General features: G+C 34.1%; 1 protein-coding gene across 4 annotated transcripts in view; it reads right to left on the minus strand.

The window, feature by feature from the left end:
* Positions 1–14608, minus strand: part of LOC108767705 (Hormone-receptor-like in 78) — a 25243-nt gene extending 10635 nt beyond the window's left edge. For 2 of the 4 annotated variants that reach the window (XM_018517700.1, XM_018517696.1), the window contains exon 1: positions 14428–14608. The gene's annotated coding sequence lies outside the window, so the exon portion shown is untranslated. Of the gene's footprint in view, positions 1–13784; positions 14224–14427 lie in introns of those variants that run through there. The other 2 variants (XM_018517702.1, XM_018517699.1) reach the window with 1 other exon arrangement.
* Between the last annotated feature and the right edge of the window lie 909 nt (positions 14609–15517).

The raw sequence follows: 15517 nt of genomic DNA on the forward strand, positions 1-15517 counted from the left end.
GCGAGCGAGAGCGCGCAGGTTGGCAGGTCACTCTCTTGTGTACCGGGCCAGGACACGCCGCGCCGCGCCGGCCAGGTGCATTCTCGCGTCCCGCTTGCCTGCTTTCCTCTCTACGCCCGAGCAAACGAGCGCGCGGCCGAGGCTGCCGGGTAATGTGCTGTGTGTTACGTCACGCGGCCAACACGCCCGCGATATGCAACCGCGCGACCCTGCCGTTCTCGAAAAGGAAAGAAGGGGGAGAGAAAAAAAAGAAGACAGATTCCTCTCATAACGGGAGATGCGATTTTACGTTGCTCACTAATTACACCCGCCGGGGTTGTAAATAGACTCGGGAAAAAGAGCGGTAACCAGCAAAGGGGATGATATTCCCGTTCTCGTTTCGGATAGGTCGTGTATCTCTCCCCAAAGTGCGAATATATCGTCCAGTCGCTGACGTCAAACGTGACCTCAGTGCGGTAATTGAGAAAGGTTAAAAGGACAAATGGCCAATGGGCAATTTAAAAAGTTACATACAAAACCTGAGGTTATAATAAAAAATAATGAAACCCGTAGGCGGACTGCGTGGGGAGGAGGGAGAGGAAAAGAGAACGGAAAACATCCAGAATGACAGGAGTGATTGAGGGGAAACTTTAACAGAAAATGTAAAGAACTGCGTACAATGAAAGAAATATTCCTAGAAACAGGAATAAATGTAAATTAAATAGTAAAAATAAAACATTAAGGAAATAGAACGTTAAATCTAATTTTTAGAAAAAATATACAGACTAAAATAGAGATTGTATCTTATTTGTATCCAGATTGTATATTATGTTTAAAATTTTCTTCCTAATTTTTAATTAGAATTATATAAGACATACTTATATATATCTTATCTGTATCCATTATTATATATTACGTTTAATCATTTTACTTTTAATTTTTTTGTTTCTCTAATATAATTTAATATTTAATCCATATTATGTACGAATTTTCCGATCTTTTACACGATAAATCGCGTATGTAACACGCAGATATGTTGATCTCGCGAGTTAATTTTCATTTTTACACACAGAAAAATATCAATCTACTGTGCTAAGATAAGATTACTCAATTTATTTTCTTTCTTTTATTTTTAACAAAGAATATTTTCTTGATAATAATCTTAAAATATATTTATTATTTAGAAAAACTCAACACAAGAGAGAGAGAGAATGTTATTAAATACTCAAAATAAGAATTTATTTTCTTTTGAGGAATATTATAAAATTGATCGAAGAAACAAACTTTTCATAACAAGCAAATCGAATTTGTTTTAATTTAATAAACTTGATTGAAATGTATTTTTTTTAATTTACTAGGGGATTTAGAATATATTTTGAATAAATTTAATGCTTTTGATGAAGTTATGATAGATTTGCGGATAAACTTTTGAAATACTTGAAATAAGTGAAGTGAATACTGCATAGAGTAATTATTACTTGCTTATTTTTCTGTGTGTAGGCCCAGTATTTCATTTTCTAGTTAGTTTATAATTAAATTTATTTTCCTGATGTAAAAATGGTATTTTTCTAGCTGTGGTTAGTCACTGAACTAATTGTTTTGTAGTGACTTCTAAAAATACCACTAAGAAACCATCAGTTTAGTGATTAGTCATAGTTAGAAAAACTATGACTAGTCACTAAAAATAATTTTTACATTATTATTATCAAATTAAGTGAGGTTAAAATCTAATGCACAGTTGAAAAACACAATAGGAACGAGGAATAAATATAATAGATTTCAACCTATCAGAACCTGTGCATTCTGGTATACACGATTTCAGATAGGTTGAAATCTGTTATTCCCTGTTGTTATTGTTTGTGATTTTCAATTGTGTTTCAAGATTAATAGGTTTTCTACAATAGCCATTACCTAAACTTTAAATCTCAAACCATAAGAAATTGACCAATCATAGTCGATTATTCTTCTCACATTCACTTGTGATTGGTCAGTTTCTTACGGTTTAAGATTTAAAGCTTACACCTAGAGAAAGGTTTCTTCAATTCAAACAAGCGTTTTTTTGCTATACGGTTAAAAAAAAATTTCTTTGATTTGAATGTCATTTTTTTAATTTGAAAATTTTTTTAAATCAAATAAATTTTTTCATTTCTTAAAAAAATAATGTTTAAATCAAAGAAATTTTTTCTTTAACCGTATAGCAAAGAAACATTTTTTTAAATCGAAAAAACTTTTCTCTGGGTGTAGGTAATGACTTATTGTAAAAAGCCTGTAAAGGTGCCTTCACGATATGGCCAATATATAGGCCAACTGCACACATTCGCTAAATATTGACTGCATTCAATATGGATAATTATATACGTCATGTATGTGTATGATATTTGCTAATATTGGCATATGTTGAGCATATCATTTTGAGGCGCCTTTAGTCTAAATCAAAAGTTAATCAGAAAACAAAAAACCGGGCCTTACAAATATACAAAAATTATTAAATGATTTTTTACGTATACTTTAACATCTATTTAAAAAATTTTGTAAAGTTGTAATAAAAGAGAATAGAGAGCATTATTTAGCCAGCAGGCTTATTCTGTAACGCTTAACGCAAGTTTCATTATCGTTACAATGCCGTTGCGCAGCGGCGTTATGCGCTATAACGATAACAAAATTTGCGTTAAGAGTTACGAAATAGGTACTTCTAATATTTCGAAGAAAAAATGTCCAAGATACTAATGATCTAATCGTGTATAGGTACATGTATACACTGAGAAAAATAGTCTGGTTGGATTAAATATGTAGTAATTCTGATGGAAAATGGATAAAGAATTTTCTGATTAAATCTACTGGAATTCCAATTGAAATAACTGGAATTCTGATTGATATAATTATCTCGTAAAAATAAGAATTCTAGTAGATTTTTCTAGAATTATTGTATCAATCAGAATTTAGATTATCTCAACTAGGATTCTAATAAATTTAACCAGAAAACTTTGGTTCTATTTTAAATCAGAAATTTCAGTGTAGGATTAATATTTATTTCTATTTCTAATATTTCTTCCATTGTGCACAAGGCCTAACGCTCACTTTAGACGATGTATAATTCGCGATAGAATTCGAGACAGAATTCTATTTATAATTTTATGCATCGTGTAATACGGAAAACATAAATAATCAAAATTATAAATTTATAACTACAAAACTCACTTTAGATGATCTAAAATTCGCGACCAAATTCAAAACAGAATTCTATTTATAATTTTGCGTGTCGTGTGTAACATAGAAACCATTTAAAGAAGAACAAGTCACACATATACAAAATATATAGAACATATATTTAGAATAAGTGTGACATATAAAATTATAAGTAAAATTTTATCTATAATTTGATCGCAAATTGTAGATCATCTAAAGTGAACTTAATGCGCTATTTTATAAATATAAAAAACGCATCAAGTATATCCACGGTATAAATACCTATGGTTAGTCAATTGTACCTGGTGTAATAAAAATTGAAAATCTATAAGCGCTATGAATAGAGTCGTATCCAATCGGATAGGCAAAAACCTTATCCATATATAAATAACATAAAAAACAAGATAATCAAGGCTCAGAGATGAATAAATGCAAAAAAATAATTAATAAAATGACAATATGAACCAACACAAGTTATTAGCGTGTGTTTTATATATATACAATTTATTCAAAATGAATAGTAAAGCGTAAACTTAGTAACGTTGATTCATTTCGAATAAATTGTATATATAAAAAACACATACTAATAACTTGTGTTGGCTCATATTGGCATTTTATTTATTATTTTTTTGTAAATAACATAAATTACAACTTAACCTACATATTCGATATCGTATTTCTTGTAATACAAGAAATTTTCTCATCATAATATAATTGTATTTATAATTTGATACATAAAATTATAAATAGAATTATGTTTCGAATTCTGTCGTGAATTATATATACATCGACTTAAAGCAACAGAAGATATAACAAAGTTCCTTTTCTTCACGAAAGAGCAAAAGGTTGTATTAGTAAAGAGGAAAAATAAGAGAATAAAATCCAAGATTGGAGAGAAGGAACAAAAAATTGCGTTTCTATGCAGGAATAAATGCAGCGACCGCGGCCGCGAGGTCGGAACGGCGCCGTGCGTTTTCGGGGCCGCAGCTTTTCTACGCGCGAGAATGAGAGAACGGCGGCGATACCACACGGCTCCGTTTCTCTCTCTCTCTCTCTCTCTCTCTCTCTCTCTCTCTCTCTCTCACTCTCACTCGCTCACTCGCTCGCTCACTCACTCACTCACTCACTCACTCATCCTCTTTCCTCTCGCTCGCTCCGGTGAACGTCGCAGGTTATGTCATGTAACGCGCGTCCGCGCGATGACTTATCGGCCGACGTCGTCGAGGTCGTCGCGACGGCTCTGCGAATAGGTCGGCACGCGGGACTCGGTATCGCGCGTTGTGACTTTTTGCGACGTTTGTCTTTTTTCTTTTTTTTCCTTTTTTTTTTGCGTCGCTGGATGCTCGCACTGAACGACACGTTCTCGATAAAACGTAAAATCTTGGTACAGTATTCCGCTGCATGACCTGGGCGGAATGTGTCAGCGTCGCAGTCATTTTATGTCGATCCTTTCACTTAGAATTTTGTAAACGGAGATGCATCCTTATATCAGTTACAACAGAGAAGCCGTCGAATGTGAATATAAAAACTTGTTGAATGTTTTGAATATAATTAACCGATCACACTCTAACGCATATTTTCTGATGACTCCGTTCAGGAGAAAAACAACTTGAAACTATCGTATATTTTTTTAATATGATTGGTCTTGATTCTCAGTTCCTCACTGGATTTAAATGTGTAAACTACTCTCTAAAAAACTTGAAATCTCACTTTGAAGAGTCAATCTCACTCTTAAGATTGAAAATGGAGTTACTCTTTTTCAAGACTCAGTTTTCATTCTTTAGAGAGAAATTCCACTCCAAAAAATTTAGAGCGTATATTAAGAAATATTACACCATTTGTGTGCAAAACTGCTTTTTCTACTGAACAAAGCCAATTAACATCGTTTTCAGTGTTTTATTTAATTCGACTATCAGTTAGCTCCGACCGAATTGATCCCAGTTAAAGCTAATCTACAATGTGCTCTTTGTTAAGTGTTTCTTCCTTTTTTCTTCTGAGACACAATTGAATAGCACAGACAATAAAAACAGGGAATTTCAACCCATAAAGCCTGAGACAAAATTAAAAAAAAAAGGCACAAAAAATAACAAATTTCAATCTATCAAAAATCGTGTATCTACATCAGGATACACAATTTTTGAAAGAAAATGGAAATCTAGATATTAGTCCTTGTTATCATTGCCTGTATTTTCAATTGAGTCTCAAGCTTAGGACACAATTAAAAAGCACAGGGAATAGAAACAAGGAATAATTCCAATCAATCAGAAATTGTGTATATCAGAATATCCAATTTCTGATAACTTAAAATATGTCATTCTCTATTTCTATTACTTGTGCTTTTCAATTGTGTCTAAAGCCTATTCTACAATTTGCTCTTTGTTTCCTGTTTCTTGCTTTTTACCTTTTGCTATTTTCCCCTTTGCAACCGTTATATCGACAATTGTATTTCTTGCTATGTATTTCTTGTTTTTTTCGAAATTCGTTAACTTTTATCTCGGGCAACATGAAACAAAAAACCGGATAAGAAGCAAAAAGATAAGATGTAAAAAATAGCAAAAAGCAAAAAACAGAAAACAAAAAGCACATTTTAGAATAGGCTTTAAGCTTTATTCTGTCTCTCCCTTTTTTTGTCGTTCGAGATAAAAGTTGATGAAGAAACAATGTTGATAAAACAGTTATAAAAAGAGGCAAGGCAAGAGACAAGAGGTTTGTTCCTATATTCACTCTAATGAATGCATTGAAGTGAGTAGGAGCTATGATAGGAGCATATTGGAGCATGTTGGAGCATGCAACGCGAACAAACCTAAGAGCCTCTTCCACCAACTTCTGGTTAAATTAATCGACGATTAACTCGCAGAAGTGCCAACAGCAGTTTAAGGTACCATAACGTCTCCTCTCTCTTCCTCTTCTGCGTTTAGTTTTCACGTTGGCAGTCGTGGTGATTGAGTTAATCATCGATTAGCGTTAATCGGTGTTGGTGAAAGAGGCCCTAAGAAACAGGAAGCAAATACCACACTGTAGATTAACATTTACGTACAAGTGCCATTTTCATCAAAAAAGCATCCTTACACGTCGCGTATCTTTGTTCCCTCCCAAACGCAAAAGCGCGAACACATGCACTCGCGCTTTTGTGCGCGCGTTCCGGTTTTTTCTTTGCACACGTAAGCAATCGGTTTCCTTGTGTATGCGGCGATGATCTCACAGTCAGATGTACGTTTCGCTTTTGCGTATTCTTCACATTTTCCGGTGCACACGCGCGACGATCGACTGGCGAGAGGTGATGTATCGCGAAAAAACGGTATTTCTGCTGCCTGTTTATGTTCTTATCAGCGGATAGATCGTAGATATCCGACGAATGCGTTTTAATCGCGACAGGCCTGCGAGTTTCTCGCGGAAATTCCACGGTCGTTCGTTTCGGTCATCGAGCGTCAATCGATTCTGTCTCGGCTGTAATCCACCGTGACTCGAAGAATTAAATTCGAAGTATCGTGGATATCGTTCTCTACTTCAAAAGTGACACAACTAAAAAAATTCGCTTTTTCAGAAAAGGGGAAAAACTATTTGCCAACTTAAAAATTACTGACTAAAAATAAATAATATCTACAAAACGACTGTACTCTTAGAAACATAATCAAATGTTTTTGTCATTTTCGTTTCGCACAACTATTAAAAAAATATCCTTTTAGAATTATGATGATTATCATGATATCCTATAAAATTATAACAAACTCGGAATAATAATTCATCAAAAATGACATAACTCGAAATGTCACCAACATTTTTATTTCCTTTCATCAGCTAAAATTATTAAATTTAAAATAAAACAAACAATCCTCAAACTTCGATCATTAAAACTGTCTTAACTCTAAACATTTTCTATAGAAGATTCTCTTTTTTTATTTATAGAAATGATGCAACTCAAAACGTGTCATTCTTGTAGTATATTAGATATTGTGATCTCTTTGAAAACTTTAAAGACGGTATTCGTAGTCCGTTCTTATTTTAAGACCGTTTTAAGTAACGTCTTAAGATGCTAATGCAGCTCTCTGATTGGCTTATGACATTTTAAGGGCCGTAGCAGAAAGGCTGTCTTATGACTTAAGTCTTATGTCTTTAGTAACGTACAAGAACTGTCTTATGATTTATGTCTTAAAAGCACTTCGTATTTATACACCTTAAAACATAAGCCATAAGATAGTTCTTGTGCGTAAATCCGGATCTACAATAGGTTTTTTAAGTCTTAAGCCATAAGAAACTGAATAATTACAGCCGAATGCGAGCAGAATAATCGATTGTGATTCGTCCATTTCTTATGGCTTAAGGCATAAAAATCTATTGTAGATCCGGGCTTACTAAAGACATAAGACTTGAGTCATAAGACACTGTCTTAAGATTATAAATCAGCCTTTCTGCTACGGCCCTAAGATTGTGATACTTGAGACAATCTCAAATATAAGAATCGACTATGAATATCGGCTTATGAGAACGACACAAGTACACGGAGAAAATTTTATATTTAAAATTACTATAACGTGGTAGTAACTGCGGACATCATGTAAATTATAAGTTTATAAATGCTATAGTTATTTTTTTAAAAACAATATTGCAACGCAATTTTTACACTTTTTCATAGTAAAAATTTTTTATTACAAAATCACAATTTGTCGAATAAAAGTTAGTATTGTAAAGATAAGTAAAAGATATATACCTAGCAAATTTTGTTTGCGTAACATAGTAAAAATTAACAGTTTTCATGCTAGAATATGGCTTAAGCACTGGTTTAACAAAATAATTAATTACTTTATTTATTATAATTATAATGATAAAAATTAGTATTACCATAGTAAAAGTTATGTCGGAATCATGTTGTGACGGTCCATCGAAAATACTAGACATAGTAAAGTGTAATTTAAAATTGTATTAAAACTTAATATAAAATTTTTTCCGTATATTATTTAGCGGACGGACTATGGGAGTTAAAGAGATCGTAAAGTCATCTGTATTACCGACTAAACTATATAATTTTTATATAACATTTTGTCTTCTTTTACAGATTGGAAATCTTTTTCCAGGATTAAAATATAATGTTAAATGAAGTTTATATCGAACGACAAAAAATTTCGAAATTGAGATCTTTGCCATTTCTTAGTCCAATATGGCGCTCCAGAGCTGTCACGTCGTGATAACATTTGCTTTATATAAAAGTTGTGCAATCTGTACTTACGAAATAGTAGTCCATAGATTAGTAATTTGTACGAAAAAATAACGTGAATTTCTTAAGATTAGACTTGGACATATAATTAAAACGTTATTACACGAAAATTTATGTGTATGTGTGCGTGAGATATTGATATAGTAGCATGTAGTAATGTGTCAATGACACATAAATCGTCTATGTGTAAGTGCTATTTACAATATGACTAATCGTCTTTAAGATCTCCTTAAAGACGATAGTTTACTTTAGATAGAATAATCTTTACCCGACTCATTCGTAATGATAACTCGAAAATCACATTCTTTTTAATTGTGTCACTTTTGAAGTAACGCTAATCTTTTTGATATTTTCCGCAGAAAAATGATTGTCACTTTCCATCCATAGCGAAAACTTATTTTTCAAACTTTCTGTTATCACTCGTCACACTTTTATCACTAATTGTAGGATAACTTCCATAAAATTTCAATTAACTTAATCGCCTTCCATTAAACTCTAGCTAATTAACCGGTGATTAGCTTATCAAGTAATACCTAAATTATTTCATTAACTCACTCGAAACTAATTTCACACTATTTAATATATAAAAAAAGAAGATCAAGAGGTTCGGAACAACAGATATTAAAAATTTTGTTACAAGCGAGTCCATCCCAGCCGAATTATATTTTCTCTATCCCCGGTATCTATATTTTTATCAATGTAGATTATAACTTTGATCTCAGTTCAACTTACTGTTAGCTTTTATCTTTTTCTAGTTCAATTGCCCGTTTCTACCAATGTAAGTTAACTTTAATATCGAATCTTGCTCTTCATCTTTTTCTAATTTTTAGGACTAGAGAAAGATATAAAGTTAGTTGAACCAAATTAAACCACATTGATAGAAACGAGCATAAGAAGTAAAAAACATAACGAATATATATAAATTAAGTGGAAATTAAAATTAATTCGTAACGGGACCACATATTTTTTGTGACGTTAAAGAAACATATGAGACCTTGGGGATCACTAAAGTTTTAAATTATTACTTTTAAAAGAAGTTTTTCAGCTATATAAAAAACTGCAACATCTGAACTTAGCATAAATAAATATAGCATGGTAATTAGCTTCCATGAATAAAATAAAATAGTTAAAAAATTAGCCTGTGAAATATAAAATTATTCCAAATCATTATACTATATAATAATTAGGAAAATAACCTAGGATCACCGTATTCCAATTATGAGCTGACCCATATTGGAGAATTAGTCTTATCTAATCAGACTAAATCGGATTAAATTGGAATTTAACCAAAATCGCCTCGATATCCATTTCTATCAATGTAGATAAACTTTGATCTTTTTTTAACTAATAACTAGTTAACTTATAATTAGTTTTTCCAGTTTTAAGGATTAGAAAAAGATAAAAAAAACCGAGATAAAGTTTGTCCAAATTAATAAAATTGGCTCCATCGGTTGATTAAATTAATTGGAGTTGATCGAACTCACCTTGTTCAGTCTATAAAAAAAGATATCAATTAATTTTAATCTCGGGTTAATTTACTTTTTATCCTTTTCTAGTAGTATTTGCTATTCTTTTCTAAGAATTAGATAATAAAGATAAAAAATAAATAAAATTAAGATTAAAATTAATTTACAAAAATAAGCTCGCATAAAAAAAAAATGTAAAGTAATAGAATTTTAATAAATTTTATGGAATTGGCAGGTAAGCTCATATAGAAACAGGAATCCACTTATATAAAAGTTATTTTTCTAGTAAATGAGCGATCATCCCATAGCGATCGTACCATAAACTTTCTAAATTTCGTGAAATAAAAATCTATAAATTACCATACATTTAAATAAAATTTACTTTATCGACACACACGAGTATTTTTTACTTCGACACTAACAAAATTTACTTTACTGCGTGATAAAAAATACAAGTATATAAAGTCTTAAAAGTTCTTCGTTGTTATGCAGTCTTGAGAATTTATTTTACTGTAAGGTAATATTTTTCGCAATAATTATTTAGAGTTCTTAAAATGCTTAGATTAGCATCAAATTTTTTTTTTGAGATTAAAAACATAAGCGAATACCCTGTAATGAGGAAAGTAATTATCAATGATGTACATCGATATATTACACATTTAATTATCTTCCTTATTATAAGGTATTTATTTCTGTTTTTGCATTTGGTAGTTTGCATTCCTATTCCTTAGAGTTTGTCAACACTCGAATGGGACCTATACAATTTAACGCCGAATCCGAACGACAAACGCGAAAAATCACGTATATGGGCGCAAGTGGGATCGAACCCGGATCTACAGATCGCGAGTCAATCGCACTGAGCGGTAAGCCACTCAACGCTCCGATTAGCATCAAATTATTAATATCCTTTTAAGATTTAAGTTTAAGCTTTTAAGCTGATCGACATCAAAAATTATTATATTGCTAGAATTTAATACGTGATACTATTCTAGTTCTGTTCATGATTACGTTTCAAGAGACCGGAAGATTTTTTTCGACGCGCAGTTTCCAGAATTGGATATGTATATCAATTCACTTTGAAATATTTAACACTAATTATTACTGTAGAGTAATAATCACTTGAATGGATTTACTATAATCACAATGTACTTTTTACCTCTAATATTTTTTAATTTCAAGCAAGTAAGTAAAATTTATCATAAGTTCAGCAAAAATAGCCATGAGAATATTTTTACTGGTCTTATAAGGTGAAAATTATTCAACCATTTTTCTTCGAGAAAGATCATGCAAAGATCATGCATGTTCTTCGTTATTCAAAGACCATCTTCAAACGTGCAGATTTTTATCAGGCCAAGAGGGGTTCGCGGGTTCGACTTGGCGCTTTCGAACGGTCATCTCAAGGAATCCGGCGGACTTTCGTTGGCTGCGTTCGAAAACACTACCCAAGTACCTCTGAGTATCATTTTATCTTTGTTTCAGTAAACAATAAAAATAAAATAATACTCGGACGCATTCGGGTAGTATTTTCGAACGCAGCCTTTGATGGTTCCCTGATGGTTCTCGGAATTGCCGACACACATACGACGGGAAGGACAGTTCCGTCTGTGAGTAATTACATCTGTACAACGGTACGGTCCGCGCAGGCAGGTAAAGGTCGCTCGTGGGTCCGAAGGTCACCGCCTCTCTATTCCATCTGCCTGCCTCCTGCGAATCGGCACGGCGCGGCGATCTGTCCTCGCCCCCCCTTGACGGCGCGTCGGGTCGCGATTTATTCTTTCCGAAGAGCTTGTGTACGGGCATACCTATATATTCGCGGATCACGTCCGAAAATAAAATCGCGCACGCGATGACACGTCCACGACTGAGAGCGACGCGTAGCTTTGTTCTGGCGATCGCGCCTTACACTCGGCAACACCCAAGTTATTGCCCAACTCTTGAACATGTATTTTCGAATGCGAACATGTGTATATTCTGCGAGGTCTATCCCGCTGACTCTTGAATATGCATGAACGATTGAACTGAAATGTCAGTGGTCGCGTAAGAAAATGGATGATAACTCTCTCAAAGTCCGAGAGAATCCCTTGAAATGACCCTCCGAGAAAGATTGCCGAGGAAACGTTTCTTCAAGAGTATATCAGGAAATGTATTAGGATTGGATAAAATTTTTGTTGACGATTTGTGCTCGTTTCTACCAATATAGCTTAATTTTAATCTCGGTTCAACTAACTCTTCATCTCTCTCTCTCTCTCTCTCTCTCTCTCTCTCTCTCTCTCTCTCTCTCTCTCTCTCTCTCTCTCTACTCTAGTTCTAAGAATTAGAAAAGGATGAAGAACAAGTTGACCCGAAATTAAAGTTTTAAACTACATTGGGATAGGAGATAAAGAGTAAATTAAATCGAGTTTGAGCTACATCTTAAAGTTAATGCACATTCATAGAAATGAATCGGTGGAGGTGGACGCGTTCGTGTTCCGGTTCGGCTGTTACGTCATTTTTTGGCCCGGTTTTTCATTACCTAGTTTACTTGTGGTTGGTCTAACCTGATGTTTAATCCAATGTGCTTCATTTGTGATGATGTCATGGAATGATGAAGCCCATTGGGTGAAACATCAGGTTAAGCTTAACCACAAGTTAACCAGATAAAGCCAGACCTTTGTCTTTTGAGAATTTTTGATGAAACTCTCCGAGCTTATCTCGTGCATTGACTTCGTAAATTTATAATTGCTTTGTGTTATTGGCTGAAACGGTCTTCGTTATGGAGTCTGAGGCTATTAAAACTGGAAATTGGAATTAAAGCTACTCTCTAAAACTTTTAACGAAATCTCACTCTTCTACCCGTTTCCACCAATGTAGATTAATAAATTAATTTCGATTTAACTTACTGTTCATTTTTTTCTAGTTTTAAGAATCAGAAAAATATGAAGATTAAGTTAAACCGAGATTAAAGTTAATTTACGTCATGGTTATGGAGTTAGTGGAGATGGACATTGAAGTTGAAAATTGAGACACTTTTTTTCAACGATGTATATTTCAAATAGTAAGGTTTCAAAGAAATAAATTATAAGTCACTCTTTTTCATGTTCAAGACTGCCTCAATTTTCATTCTGTAGAATGAGACTCTAAAAAATTTATTAGAATATTAGCTAATTTAATTGGACGCATTAGTGCATATTAAAGCCGTACGTTGATTTAATCTGTGTAAGAGTAAAATGCAAATATGGTAATATAATTTCGTACATATTTTAATTCGTTACTAATGCAGGTGTTGGTTTTAGTTTACGGTCTACTTGATGCTACAAATAGAATCAATTTTTATTTTAAATATTTTAAAACTAATTCATGATTATTCTTTAACCAAATCATATCCAAACTTACAAGTGACAATAAGAATATTTTTAATTATTCCAGTAAAATAGCTTCATGTGACAGAAATGTTAGTAAATTAAAAGTTAACAAAAATTATTTAAGATCATCACTAAGTCAAGAAAGATTACCAAATATACAAATTCTTTCAATTGAATATAAAATATGTATAAGAGGATATAGTAGATTTTGATGTAATAATCGATTTGCAATTATTAAAACATGAATCATTATCTAAGCTTTAGTCTTATACCCGTTCAGTCAGGCCTTATATTTAAGACTTCCTTAAATTTATCTTTAGATATTCTACGAATTATTTTATTGGCTGAACATCTAAAGATGAACTTAGAAGCCTTAAATATAAGGCCTGCTATGAATACAGGCATTAAGCTGCAAGAAATTGACCAATTGTAATCAATTATTCTTCTCATATTCAACTATGATCGGTCAATTTTTTATGACTTAAAATTTAGAACTTAGCTTATTGTAGAAAATCCATTAAAGTAAAGGTTATGGCACATAAAAAAACTTAAGCAGTAAGCAAACCAAAATTTTGGATTTGTTACAGTTTACATTATTACCTTACGGTGTCTTTAGTGAGATTGGTCAATTCACTCAAGTTTGTTTTGTGTGACGTAGCCTTCACAGTTCTCTGATGACGAAGATGAAACATTCCATACACAAGAGCGTTACGTCATAAAGAGAAACGCCTTCAGGCACTCGCGAAATCCATCTCGGAGAGACAAAATTCGCTTTATTTCGTACCCTTCGACTCGGAGCACAGCATCGTGCATTGAACGCTCGTCCGGAGGAGGTTGGCGCGTGGCGAGGAAGCGGAATGTAGCCTGCGGTGACACCGTTGAACGCGCAGAAGGGACACACAATATAAAACGCAGTTCCTTCCGTATTCGGAGTTTATCGTCGCATTAAACCCGACCCGGAATTCGTCACGCTAGATTCGACCCACTGTCGTTATTCGACGCAAACGAAGAGGAATGAAGAGGAAACGACGACCGTCACACGAGCTATTGCATTCTCACCGTCGTCGACGACGGCCGACGGGCTGCGAATATTACAAGCGCGCGCGCGCGCACAACTCTTCCCTCGGGAGGACGTCGCCGTGCACGCGAAAATGCGAAAAAACATCGTACTCCTGTACGCTCGAGGACGAACCTCGAGAGCGAGAGAGACAGTGATAGATAAAAGAGAGGAACCGCAACTCACCTTCGCGGCTAGCAGCGGCGACGACCGATCCGTGCCGTCGCGCAATCGGGACCAGCGGACACCAACGAGCTAGTTACCAGACTTCGACCGCGGGTTAGAGTTCATAACCTCTTCTAACCTTTACCTTTTCGCCTCCCCTTCCCCTGTCCTGTCGCCGCCCCCCACTTCCTGCGCGTATATCCCGACATCTCGCGTCGTCCTCTGTGTCATCGAGCATGTAAACATGTCATCGCAAACGTGTGCATTCGGAACAACCGCTCAGTGAGCTCTTTCATCTGATTGGCGTATTCCGTTCAATCGTAAGATGTAGACCAATCGGATGAAAAAGTTCGCATGACGCAGAGAGCGCCCAGTGTCACCGTTCTATTTTCGTGGATTTTCGCGACCCTGCGCCGCGACGGGCTAAGCGCAAATTATCAGGACGGCGCCATGTTGGATTAAGTTCATTGGCGGGACAAAAGTTCGATTCGAAAAGCGGAAGATATCTTAGGGGCTCCGCACAATAAAAGGAACAGGAAACGGAGAACAGAGAATAAGAATTTCAATCTATCAGAAATCATGTATATTGTGGAATACATAGTTTTCGATAGGTTGAAATTCTGGTGAGCCCCTTATTCTCTAAATTCTTTGATGTGGTATCTCACTCTAAAGAATAAAAATTCAGTCAATCTTGAAAAAGAGTGGCTTAATTTTCAAACTTTTTAAAGAAATTTAACTTGATTTATTTTAATTTGGTTCAATTTTGGTGTACTCTGCATAAATCCGATTTCGATAAAGCTTTAAAGACATACATGGTATCTGAAATTTAAATGTCAAAACTTTAGGAGCTTGTAGAGAATCGATAAACTAAAAAAAAGTCCCATAGAGATATACTCGTTTTTACTTCGTTTTAAAAAAAATCGCAAAAAAGACAAAACGTAGTTGCTTCGTTCTTGCACTGCCTCTAAGGCTGGAATCAGTCTATGCATTGAAGGTTGAGATTGAAGATTAAAGATTAAAATTTCACCAATGAGGATAAAGAAATTCTGGCTCCTTTTGTTCTGATTGATCAAACATCAATCTTTCAATCTTCGATCTCATTCTTCAATAC

Source organism: Trachymyrmex cornetzi, unplaced genomic scaffold, assembly GCF_001594075.2.
Source record: "Trachymyrmex cornetzi isolate Tcor2-1 unplaced genomic scaffold, Tcor1.1 scaffold719, whole genome shotgun sequence".
In the NCBI taxonomy this organism is placed as follows: Eukaryota; Metazoa; Arthropoda; class Insecta; order Hymenoptera; family Formicidae; genus Trachymyrmex; species Trachymyrmex cornetzi.